This window comes from Serinus canaria, chromosome 8 (assembly GCF_022539315.1).
Source record: "Serinus canaria isolate serCan28SL12 chromosome 8, serCan2020, whole genome shotgun sequence".
Lineage (NCBI taxonomy): Eukaryota > Metazoa > Chordata > Aves > Passeriformes > Fringillidae > Serinus > Serinus canaria.
In genome coordinates, this window is record NC_066322.1 from 544,365 (window position 1) to 555,897 (window position 11,533).

General features: G+C 57.5%; 1 protein-coding gene and 1 long non-coding RNA gene across 9 annotated transcripts in view; both read left to right on the top strand.

Annotated features, from left to right (window-relative positions):
- Positions 1-11,533, top strand: part of NEGR1 (neuronal growth regulator 1) — a 164,109-nt gene that overhangs the window by 46,852 nt on the left and 105,724 nt on the right. The window lies entirely within an intron of this gene.
- LOC127059881 (uncharacterized) lies at positions 2,348-5,418 on the top strand. 3 transcript variants are annotated; one of them, XR_007778200.1, is made up of 5 exons: positions 2,348-2,487; positions 2,536-2,583; positions 2,616-2,759; positions 3,032-3,111; positions 5,203-5,418. It is a non-coding gene; the product is annotated as an uncharacterized LOC127059881 (long non-coding RNA). The 3 variants fall into 3 exon arrangements; XR_007778198.1 differs by lacking the exon at positions 2,616-2,759 and having other exon boundaries at positions 2,536-2,599; positions 2,984-3,111; XR_007778199.1 differs by lacking the exon at positions 2,616-2,759 and having other exon boundaries at positions 2,984-3,111.

Genomic DNA, 11,533 nt, shown 5'->3' on the forward strand with positions numbered 1-11,533 from the left:
TGTGCCGTGGCCCCTCTGCTTGGGCTCCATGAACCTCAGCGATTTTCATTTGTTCTTTGACATTTTCCAGTCACTTCTGAGCTTTTGATTGGAGCTCTGGGCTTTTTTGGGAAGGCAGCAGTGGAATCAGAGCTCTGCCTGTGCGTGCTGAGGGGGGTTTGGCTGGCCCCAGGAGAGCAGAGGGGGATGAGGGATCAGCTCAGGGGCAGGGGCACGGCCAGGGTCCCTGCTCAGCCCCCCCAGCCCCGTGTGGGGACAGCCAGCCTGGGGACAGGGACACTGGGACGTGCTGGCACTGGCAGGTGTGATGGACAGAGCTGGGACGGGGCAGTGCCAGCTGTCCTGGGCACAGGTGTGACAGTACCTGCAGTGCTGGGCACAGGTGTGACAGTTCCAGCTCTCCTGGGCACAGGTGTGACAGTTCCTGCTGCCCTGGGCACAGGTGTGACAGTGCCTGCAGTGCTGGGCACAGGTGTGACAGTGCCTGCAGTGCTGGGCACAGGTGTGACAGTGCCTGCTCTCCTGGGCACAGGTGTGACAGTTCCTGCTCTCCTGGGCACAGGTGTGACAGTTCCTGCAGTGCTGGGCACAGGTGTGACAGTTCCAGCTCTCCTGGGCACAGGTGTGACAGTTCCTGCAGTGCTGGGCACAGGTGTGACAGTGCCTGCAGTGCTGGGCACAGGTGTGACAGTTCCAGCTCTCCTGGGCACAGGTGTGACAGTTCCTGCTGCCCTGGGCACAGGTGTGACAGTGCCAGCTCTCCTGGGCACAGGTGTGACAGTGCCTGCTGCCCTGGGCACAGGTGTGACAGTGCCTGCAGTGCTGGGCACAGGTGTGACAGTTCCAGCTCTCCTGGGCACAGGTGTGACAGTTCCTGCTGCCCTGGGCACAGGTGTGACAGTGCCAGCTCTCCTGGGCACAGGTGTGACAGTGCCTGCAGTGCTGGGCACAGGTGTGACAGTTCCTGCTCTCCTGGGCACAGGTGTGACAGTGCCTTCAGTGCTGGGCACAGGTGTGACAGTTCCTGCTCTCCTGGGCACAGGTGTGACAGTTCCTGCTGCCCTGGGCCCAGGTGTGACAGTGCCTGCTGCCCTGGGCACAGGTGTGACAGTTCCTGCAGTGCTGGGCACAGGTGTGACAGTTCCTGCTCTCCTGGGCACAGGTGTGACAGTGCCAGCTGTGCTGGGCACAGGTGTGACAGTTCCAGCTCTCCTGGGCACAGGTGTGACAGTTCCTGCGGCCCTGGGCCCAGGTGTGACAGTTCCTGCTCTCCTGGGCACAGGTGTGACAGTTCCTCCTTCCCTGGGCACAGGTGTGACAGTTCCTGCAGTGCTGGGCACAGGTGTGACAGTTCCAGCTCTCCTGGGCACAGGTGTGACAGTTCCTCCTGCCCTGGGCACAGGTGTGACAGTTCCTGCTGCCCTGGGCACGGAGCAGTCCTGCAGCCAGGGCTGAGTCACCGTGGCTTGTTTTGCCGTCTCAGTGATGGATACACACCCCCTGGGCCGTGGTTTTTATGTCTGGGAGGAGGATTGCCCCCAGGGTCACCCTCACCCTGAAGGGTCTGCTGGCAGAGTATTTTATTTCTCTCCTTTACCATTGCTTGTCCTAATCTGTTTCCTATTAAACCCAGCCATATCCCCTGCACTGCCTCTTTTCCTTTGAAATGGGCAGTAAACTACCACTGGAAAAATAAGAACATTCAGACATCAGCTTGGAAGTGTGAACACTTTGTTCTCTCCGCTGCAAACACAGTATTTGTGTTATTTTTGTTCTAATTCTCACTCCGCTCCTATTAAGGAGCAATTTCAGCACAGTCACTTCACGTTGCTGCCAATTTTCGTGGCATTTTAAAGAAACAACAAACAGGTGCAGACCTTGCAGGAGTCAGTGCAGTTGGCTCGTGGCTCAGATTGGTTTCATGCGGTTCTACATATTTTTGGGAGTTCTGCTGGTGGTCTCAGGGACTTGGAGAGTCAGTGATCCTTCCGCCCCGTGGGGAGGCTGTCCTGCCAGGGCTGGGCTCCCCCTGTGCTCACCATCGGGCTGCTCATGGCTGGCTGAGAAGTGATTTCCTGAGGATGGATTTGCAGAGAGCAGCCAAAGGCACTTGGCCACCTCCACCCCCTGCCCGGGATGGATTTCGCCAGGAAAGGCTCAGTTCAGGCCAGGTGGGGCCCTTTGTCCTCTGCTCCTTTTTCTCTCACTGGAACATTCTCAGTTTCTTCCTTGGCATCATTCTCACCCTCTTTTCCATGGGATTTTCCCATTGGGAAGAGATGGTTCAGTCTGGGAATGCTGAAACTGGGAGGTGTTGGGGTCAGGAGGGGCTGGGACTGGGAAGTGATGGAACTGGGAAGTGCTGGTCTCAGGAGATGCTGGGATCAGGAGATGCTGGAGTCAGGAGATGCTGAAATCAGGAGGTGCTCAGACTGGCAAGTACTGGTTTCAGGAAGTGCTGGGGTCAGAAGATGCTGGGTTCAGAAAGTGCTGGTTTCAGGAGGTGCTGGTTTCGGGAGATGCTGGGATCAGGAGGTGCTGGTTTCAGGAGGTGCTGGTTTCAGGAGGTGCTGGTTTCAGGAGGTGCTGGTTTCAGGAGGTGCTGGTTTCGGGAGGTGCTGGTTTCAGGAGGTGCTGGTTTCAGAAGGTGCTGGGATCAGGAGGTGCTGGTTTCAGGAGGTGCTGGTTTCGGGAGGTGCTGGTTTCAGGAGATGCTGGTTTCAGGAGATGCTGGTTTCAGGAGATGCTGGTTTCAGAAGGTGCTGGGATCAGGAGGTGCTGGTTTCAGGAGGTGCTGCTTTCAGGAGGTGCTGGTTTCAGGAGATGCTGGTTTCAGGAGGTGTTGGTTTCAGGAGGTGCTGGTTTCAGGAGGTGCTGGTTTCGGGAGATGCTGGTTTCAGGAGGTGCTGGTTTCAGGAGGTGCTGTTTTCAGAAGATGCTGGTTTCAGGAGGTGCTTGTTTCAGGAGGTGCTGTTTTCAGGAGATGCTGGTTTCGGGAGGTGCTGGTTTCAGGAGGTGCTGTTTTCAGGAGATGCTGGTTTCAGGAGGTGCTGGTTTCAGGAGGTGCTGGTTTCAGGAGGTGCTGTTTTCAGAAGATGCTGGTTTCAGGAGGTGCTTGTTTCAGGAGGTGCTGTTTCAGGGTGCTGGTTTCGGGAGGTGCTGTGGACGGTTGGAGTGCTGTTTTCAGGAGTGCTGTTCAGGAGGTGCTGGTTTCAGGGATGCTGTTTGCTGGTTTCGGGAGGTGCTGGTTTTGGGAGGTGTTGGAGTCAGGACCCACTCCCACTGCTGCAGACAGTGCCCAGCTGTTTCCCAGCTGTGTTTCCCTCCTGGAGCAGGCTGTGGGTGCTGCAGCAGGGCCAGGGGCAGCCCTGGCCTCTCCTGGGTGCCTCAGCAGCCAGACTGCTCCCCTGACCTGCCCCCAGTGCCAGCCCTGCTCCTCACAGCAGCGGTGTGACACTGGGCAGGCTGTCTTTGGTCCCTGGGCTGAATCACCAAGTGATGCCAGCACCTTGGGGAGGGATGTGAGGTTAAATGGAATTTATTTATCCCCTGAGTTGGTATATTCTCTGAGTGAGGAAAGTGCAGCCCATGGGTGGAGAGGAAAGTGCAGCCCATGGGTGGAGAGGAAAGTGCAGTCCATGGGTTGGAGAGGAAAGTGCAGCCCATGAGTTTAAAGGGCAGCCCATGGGTTTAAAGTGCAGCCCATGGGTGGCAGTCCCTGAGGCACTGCCCCGAGCAGGTGGAGCATCCCAAACTTTGCAGCCTGCTCAGGGGCTGCTCCCAAGCACAGAGTGGCTGTGGAGCTCCTTCCCTGGAGTGAAAATCTGTTGGATAACCAGACAGACACTGAAGCTTGGCATTTCAGATGAAACCACACGGAAGAACTAAAGGTTCAATCCAAATATGAAAAAATGGCGTTTATTTGCCAGGCTAGTTTTCAGCATAATTGGCTAAATGGCTTTTCTTCACTGTTTCCTGGGGTCAAATGCTGCACGAAGCACTCAGAGTGCCGATTTTTAAATTAATTGCTCTTGATGGAAAATACGCCCTTTTTTGGTGTGTTACACTAAAGCAACAAGAGGCTGTGTGAGTGTGACGAGTGGGGAGCACATTTTGGGGCCATCAAAGCCCCTCCTTCTGGGATTCATGGCTCTGGCATTCCGGAGGACAAAAGTGTCCCTGTGTCCCAAAGCCTGGCACTGCAGCAGGGCTGACCTTTGATGTGGGGAGTTCCTGGGCCTGCAGGGAGATCACTTGACAACTTCATCTTTATGTCCCCCTTCTCAAAGCGGGGCCAAATCCTTCCCTTTTGTCTTTGAAGTGCTCTTAGAGAGATCTGAGGCTTAACAAATAGCGGCAATCTCCTCCCTAGAGAGGCTTTTAGTGTTTGATGTCCTGGTCTGATCCCTTCAGAAACGCCATTCCCACCTGGCAGAGGGGCAGCCCCTGGCACGGGGTCTGGGTTTGGGGAGCAGGCTTCAGAGGAAGGAGAAGGGAGTGAAGCAATGAGCTCATCATGGACACGCACAGGTCTTTGGGAGGCAAACACCGGGTTTGATATCACACAAATGCTGCCCTCAGCCTCCAAGGTGGGAACACCAGAGGGACTGGTGCCGGAGGGCAGGAATGCAGGGGAGGGGGAGAGGCCAGGGCTGCAGAGAGAAGGGATGGAAATGGGACAGCCCCGATCCTGGCAGAGGGGGCTCTGGGACAGCGGGACAGCCTGGAGCCAGCTGGAAAACAGAGGGAGATATATTTTACATTCCATATTATGTGAGAAGTACTCTTTCCAGGGAGAAGAAGAGAACAGATAGAACCGAGCACAGGGCAGCAGGGGGACAGCCCAGGAGAAGGCGCAGGAGGGAAGCAGAGCCAGCAGCTGGAGGTGTTTCTGTGGGGGCTGTGCAGAGATCCCCCCAGCCCTGTGCTCTCACACCCCCAGCTCCTGGGAGCACTGGGGGACTCATTCCCAGCCAGGCAAATTCCTGTGATTGCCCTGGATCCATTTCCATCGGGGAACATGCTCAGACCTGGCCCAGAGCGGGGCAATTATGCTAATGAGGGAGGTGAGAAACTAATTTCAGACATAAATAATGTATTTTTGACCATAAGATTTCCCTCACGCTTCGATTTCCTTCCTTCTTCATCTCTTTGCTGCCGAGGCAAATTAGCCTTGTGGAAGGAACGATGCTGTTTCAGGAGGTGCTTGTTTCAGGAGGTGCTGTTTTCAGGAGATGCTGGTTTCGGGAGGTGCTGGTTTCGGGAGGTGCTGGTTTCGGGAGGTGCTGGTTTCAGGAGGTGCTGGTTTCAGGAGGTGCTGGTTTCAGGAGGTGCTGGTTTCGGGAGGTGCTGGTTTCAGGAGGTGCTGGTTTCGGGAGGTGCTGTTTTCAGGAGATGCTGGTTTCGGGAGGTGCTGTTTTCAGGAGATGCTGGTTTCAGGAGGTGCTGGTTTCAGGAGATGCTGGTTTCGGGAGATCCTGGTTTCGGGAGGTGCTGGTTTTGGGAGGTGTTGGAGTCAGGACCCACTCCCACTGCTGCAGACAGTGCCCAGCTGTTTCCCAGCTGTGTTTCCCTCCTGGAGCAGGCTGTGGGTGCTGCAGCAGGGCCAGGGGCAGCCCTGGCCTCTCCTGGGTGCCTCAGCAGCCAGACTGCTCCCCTGACCTGCCCCCAGTGCCAGCCCTGCTCCTCACAGCAGCGGTGTGACACTGGGCAGGCTGTCTTTGGTCCCTGGGCTGAATCACCAAGTGATGCCAGCACCTTGGGGAGGGATGTGAGGTTAAATGGAATTTATTTATCCCCTGAGTTGGTATATTCTCTGAGTGAGGAAAGTGCAGCCCATGGGTGGAGAGGAAAGTGCAGCCCATGGGTGGAGAGGAAAGTGCAGTCCATGGGTTGGAGAGGAAAGTGCAGCCCATGAGTTTAAAGGGCAGCCCATGGGTTTAAAGTGCAGCCCATGGGTGGCAGTCCCTGAGGCACTGCCCCGAGCAGGTGGAGCATCCCAAACTTTGCAGCCTGCTCAGGGGCTGCTCCCAAGCACAGAGTGGCTGTGGAGCTCCTTCCCTGGAGTGAAAATCTGTTGGATAACCAGACAGACACTGAAGCTTGGCATTTCAGATGAAACCACACGGAAGAACTAAAGGTTCAATCCAAATATGAAAAAATGGCGTTTATTTGCCAGGCTAGTTTTCAGCATAATTGGCTAAATGGCTTTTCTTCACTGTTTCCTGGGGTCAAATGCTGCACGAAGCACTCAGAGTGCCGATTTTTAAATTAATTGCTCTTGATGGAAAATACGCCCTTTTTTGGTGTGTTACACTAAAGCAACAAGAGGCTGTGTGAGTGTGACGAGTGGGGAGCACATTTTGGGGCCATCAAAGCCCCTCCTTCTGGGATTCATGGCTCTGGCATTCCGGAGGACAAAAGTGTCCCTGTGTCCCAAAGCCTGGCACTGCAGCAGGGCTGACCTTTGATGTGGGGAGTTCCTGGGCCTGCAGGGAGATCACTTGACAACTTCATCTTTATGTCCCCCTTCTCAAAGCGGGGCCAAATCCTTCCCTTTTGTCTTTGAAGTGCTCTTAGAGAGATCTGAGGCTTAACAAATAGCGGCAATCTCCTCCCTAGAGAGGCTTTTAGTGTTTGATGTCCTGGTCTGATCCCTTCAGAAACGCCATTCCCACCTGGCAGAGGGGCAGCCCCTGGCACGGGGTCTGGGTTTGGGGAGCAGGCTTCAGAGGAAGGAGAAGGGAGTGAAGCAATGAGCTCATCATGGACACGCACAGGTCTTTGGGAGGCAAACACCGGGTTTGATATCACACAAATGCTGCCCTCAGCCTCCAAGGTGGGAACACCAGAGGGACTGGTGCCGGAGGGCAGGAATGCAGGGGAGGGGGAGAGGCCAGGGCTGCAGAGAGAAGGGATGGAAATGGGACAGCCCCGATCCTGGCAGAGGGGGCTCTGGGACAGCGGGACAGCCTGGAGCCAGCTGGAAAACAGAGGGAGATATATTTTACATTCCATATTATGTGAGAAGTACTCTTTCCAGGGAGAAGAAGAGAACAGATAGAACCGAGCACAGGGCAGCAGGGGGACAGCCCAGGAGAAGGCGCAGGAGGGAAGCAGAGCCAGCAGCTGGAGGTGTTTCTGTGGGGGCTGTGCAGAGATCCCCCCAGCCCTGTGCTCTCACACCCCCAGCTCCTGGGAGCACTGGGGGACTCATTCCCAGCCAGGCAAATTCCTGTGATTGCCCTGGATCCATTTCCATCGGGGAACATGCTCAGACCTGGCCCAGAGCGGGGCAATTATGCTAATGAGGGAGGTGAGAAACTAATTTCAGACATAAATAATGTATTTTTGACCATAAGATTTCCCTCACGCTTCGATTTCCTTCCTTCTTCATCTCTTTGCTGCCGAGGCAAATTAGCCTTGTGGAAGGAACGATCTGGGTCCCTTTGGGATCCTGGGCTCTGGCAGGAATGAGTCAGTGCCACCTTCCCAGCAGCTCCAGGTGTCACTGGAGGGAGAAACAGCTCTGGACAAACGATTCTGTCCTGGGTGGGGAAGGGGATGAGCTCCCACAAGTGCCTGAGAGAGCTGCCAGCCCCTCCTCTTGCCTTGCTCACAGCTCCTTCCCCAGGGAAGGGACCTGGGCCAGGCCCTGTCCCACGGGAACGTGCCCAGGGTGTGCCAGGGAAACAACAGAGAATGTGTGGCCAGCACCAGGAAACTGGAAATCATTGCCCGGGACAGTGTGAATGCTTCCTTTGCATGCAGGAATGCCATCTCTACCTTCCCAAAGAGGTGTGTGCACACAGCCCACCTCGGCTTTGTTGACCCAGAGATGCTTTTGGGGCTGTCCTGCAGTGCTCTCTGTGAGGATCCCCGGGATATGGAGTGAGAGCTCCCTTCTGAGCCAGCATTTGTGGATCCCCACGGATTCCCTGCTGTAAAGGAGAGCATCCAGGTGTGCCCTCCCCTGGGGCACTGGAGGAGCTCCCCTCTGCCAGGGCAGGGCAGGGCAGTGCCCCCTGAGCAGGGCAGGGCAGCCCAGTGCCCCCTGAGCAGGGCAGGGCAGCTCAGTGCCCCCTGAGCAGGGCAGGGCAGCTCAGTGCCCTCTGCCAGGGCAGGGCAGGGCAGTGCCCCCTGAGCAGGGCAGGGCAGGGCACATGGGAGGGGGCAAAGGAGAGCTCCCCTCTGCCAGGGCAGAGCAGCTCAGTGCCCCCTGAGCAGGACAGGGAAGGGCACAGGAGAGGGTGGCACTGGAGAGCTCCCCTCTGCCAGGGCAGGGCAGCTCAGTGCCCCTGAGCAGGGCAGGGCAGGACAGTGCCCCCTGAGCAGGGCAGCTCTGGGCACAGGGAGGGTGGCACTGGAGATCTCCCCTCTGCCAGGGCAGGGCAGCTCAGTGCCCCCTGAGCAGGGCAGGGCAGGGCACATGGGAGGGGGCAAAGGAGAGCTCCCCTCTGCCAGGGCAGAGCAGCTCAGTGCCCCCTGAGCAGGGCAGCTCCGGGCACAGGGGAGGGTGGCACTGGAGATCTCCCCTCTGCCAGGGCAGGGCAGCTCAGTGCCCCCTGAGCAGGGCACGGCAGCTCAGTGCCCCCTGAGCAGGGCAGGGCACAGGGGAGGGTGGCACTGGAGATCTCCCCTCTGCCAGGGCAGGGCAGCTCAGTGCCCCCTGAGCAGGGCAGGACAGGGCAGTGCCTCCTGAGCAGGGCAAGGCAGGACAGTGCCCCCTGAGCAGGGCAGCTCTGGGCACAGGGAGGGTGGCACTGGAGATCTCCCCTCTGCCAGGGCAGAGCAGCTCAGTGCCCCCTGAGCAGGGCAGCTCCGGGCACAGGGAGGGTGGCACTGGAGGAGGCTGAGCCTGGCCTTTCAGGAGGCAGGGGATGCAAACCCTGGTGTGCTGGGTGCGGGGCTCACCCCTCGCTGGTGCTGCCAGCCCTGCTCAGCAGCTGGGAGATCTGGGTGCAGTTTCAGCCAGAGGTGACCAGTTTTGGTCTCTGGTTTTGGTCTCAGGAGTGGGGAGCAGCCTGCACTGGCAGGGCAGGCTTTGGTAGCTCCCAGCTGATGAGCACCAGCACGCCCCTGCTGCATTCTCTGGGTCATTAGGATTATATTCTGATTTCGCTAATAATTGTAATTGCAGAAGTGCACAGACAAAGGACTAATTACTTCAGACCGTCAGGCAGACTGAAACTGCTCGGGGCTGGGTTTGCCTTTCCAGCAGCCTGTGGAAATCCATCCCATGAAGTGCCTGATGGACCCAGCAGGGCATGGCAGCACCTCACAGAGCCCCGGGCTGGAGGGGGCTCAGTCTGGCTTAGACCACCTGGGTTCCAGAGGCTCCTGAAGCAGAAAGAGCCTTGGTTACCCACCTGGCTGTGCCCCCTTCTCCCAGAGAGCCAGCTCAGCTCATGGGTCTCTTCTCACCCTGCCTCTGCTGGGTCCTGTCAGTCCTTAAACCCTGGAATGTCCTGAGCTGGGAGGACCCACAGGCATCACTGATCCAGCCCCTGGCCCTGCCCAGACACCCCAAATCCCACCCTGGGCATCCCTGGCAGAGCTGCCCAAACCCTCCTGGAGCTGCTCTGGCAGCCTCAGGGCTGTGCCCATTCCCTGGGCATCTGGGCAGTGCCAGCACCCTCTGGGGATGGGCCTTTCCTGATCTCCCTGCTCAAAACCCCCAGGATGCTGAATATTCCAGCGGGAGGACTGGGAGCACAGGATCAATCCCAGTTTCCTCCCTGCCGTGGTGGCTTCGAGCAGAGCTCACCTGGGGTCTTCCAGGGACCCTCCCAGAACAAGAGCTCAGGGCTGGGTGTCACACTCCTCCCCCTGAAGGATATTTCAGCTTTTATTGACTGCCTGAAACTCCTGCTCCTGATCTGGAAAGATTTCTGCCAGTCTTTTGGAATGGCTTGCTAGTTTCTCCCTGCCTAAGTGGTCACTGGTGGCCTGACCAGGTTAAATTGCACCAAGACAATTCCCAAAGGTGGTGATAATTCACCCCAGATCCTGCAGGGCTGGCTGGGAATCAGCCCCTTGGCCCCAAGGCTCTGGAGCTCAGGGGCATTTGAAATCTGTGCATTGAAATCAAAGCTTTGCAGTGCTAGAAATGTCACTCGGATCTCCCCTTTTTTGGTATTTTCTTTAGGAAAGAATTCCATTCAAACAGAAATGTTCCAGAGAACAAGAATGAAATGTCATCTTTTGTATCTTTTAAAGCCCAGCATTGTGAGCTTGTAATGCAGCCAGTACAACCCCTCAGAGCCAGGGAGCTGCTGCACAGCAGAGTTTGGCCACGGAATATTGTCCTCCCTAAATGTCACCCCTTGTGCACTGGGGCTGGGCCGGGGGGGGGGAGAAAGGCCTGGATTAATATTGCACGTGATGCTCCTGGTAATTGCAATCAGGATTAATTCCTCCAGTCTGAGAGCAGATTCTGGGCATCATGGGCATTGTAAGTGATGGATTTGTCAGTGGCAGAAGGAGCGAGGCTGAGCCACTCTGCTGAGAGGGTCCAGGGAGGGAGCACTGGGCAGAGAGCTCCAGTCCAGCCTGAGGGAGGCACAGAACCCCAGCTGGTGTGGGCTGGGAGGGACCCCAGGGCCACCCAGTGCCACCCCTGCCACAACAGGGACCCCAGAGCCACCCAGTGCCACCCCTGCCACAACAGGGACCCCAGAGCCACCCAGTGCCACCCCTGCCACAACAGGGACCCCAGAGCCACCCAGTGCCACCCTGCCATGGCAGGGACACCCCCACTGTCCCAGGTGCTCCAGCCCCACTGTCCAGCCTGGCCTTGGGCACTGCCAGGGATCCAGGGGCAGCCACAGCTGCTCTGGGCACCTGTGCCAGGGCCTCACCACAGAACCCCAGAACCCCAGAATTCCCAGAATCCCTGGGTTGGAAGAGACCTCCAAGCCCATGGAGTCCAGCCCAGCCCCAACACCCCAACGGAACCCTGGCACCCAGTGCCACATCCAGGCTTTGTTAAACACCCCCAGGGATGGGGACTCCAGCACCTCCCTGGGCAGAACATTCCAGAACTTTATCCCCCTTGCTGGAAAAAACTTTTCCCTGCTCTCTAACCTGGATTTCCCTTGGTGCAGCTCCAGGCTGTGAGCTCTGGGTGTGTCAGTGCTGCTGGAGACAGAGCCCAGCCCCAGCTGAGCACAGGCACCTTTCAGGAGCTGTGCAGGGTGACAGGGACAGTGCTCTGGCTGTGCCCACGGTGACAAGGACAGTGCTCTGGCTGTGCCCAGAGTCAGAGCTGTGCCCAGAGTGACAAGGACAGTGCTCTGGCTGTGCCCAGAGTCAGAGCTGTGCCCAGGTGACAGGGACAGTGCTCTGGCTGTGCCCAGCAGGCTGCCCAGGGACGGCTGCTGTGCCCAGGGTGACAGGACAGTGCTCTGGCTGTGCCCAGAGTCAGAGCTGTGCCCAGAGTGACAGGGACAGTGCTCTGGCTGTGCCCAGGGTGACAAGGACAGTGCTCTGGCTGTGCCCGGAGTCAGAGCTGTGCCCAGAGTGACAGGGACAA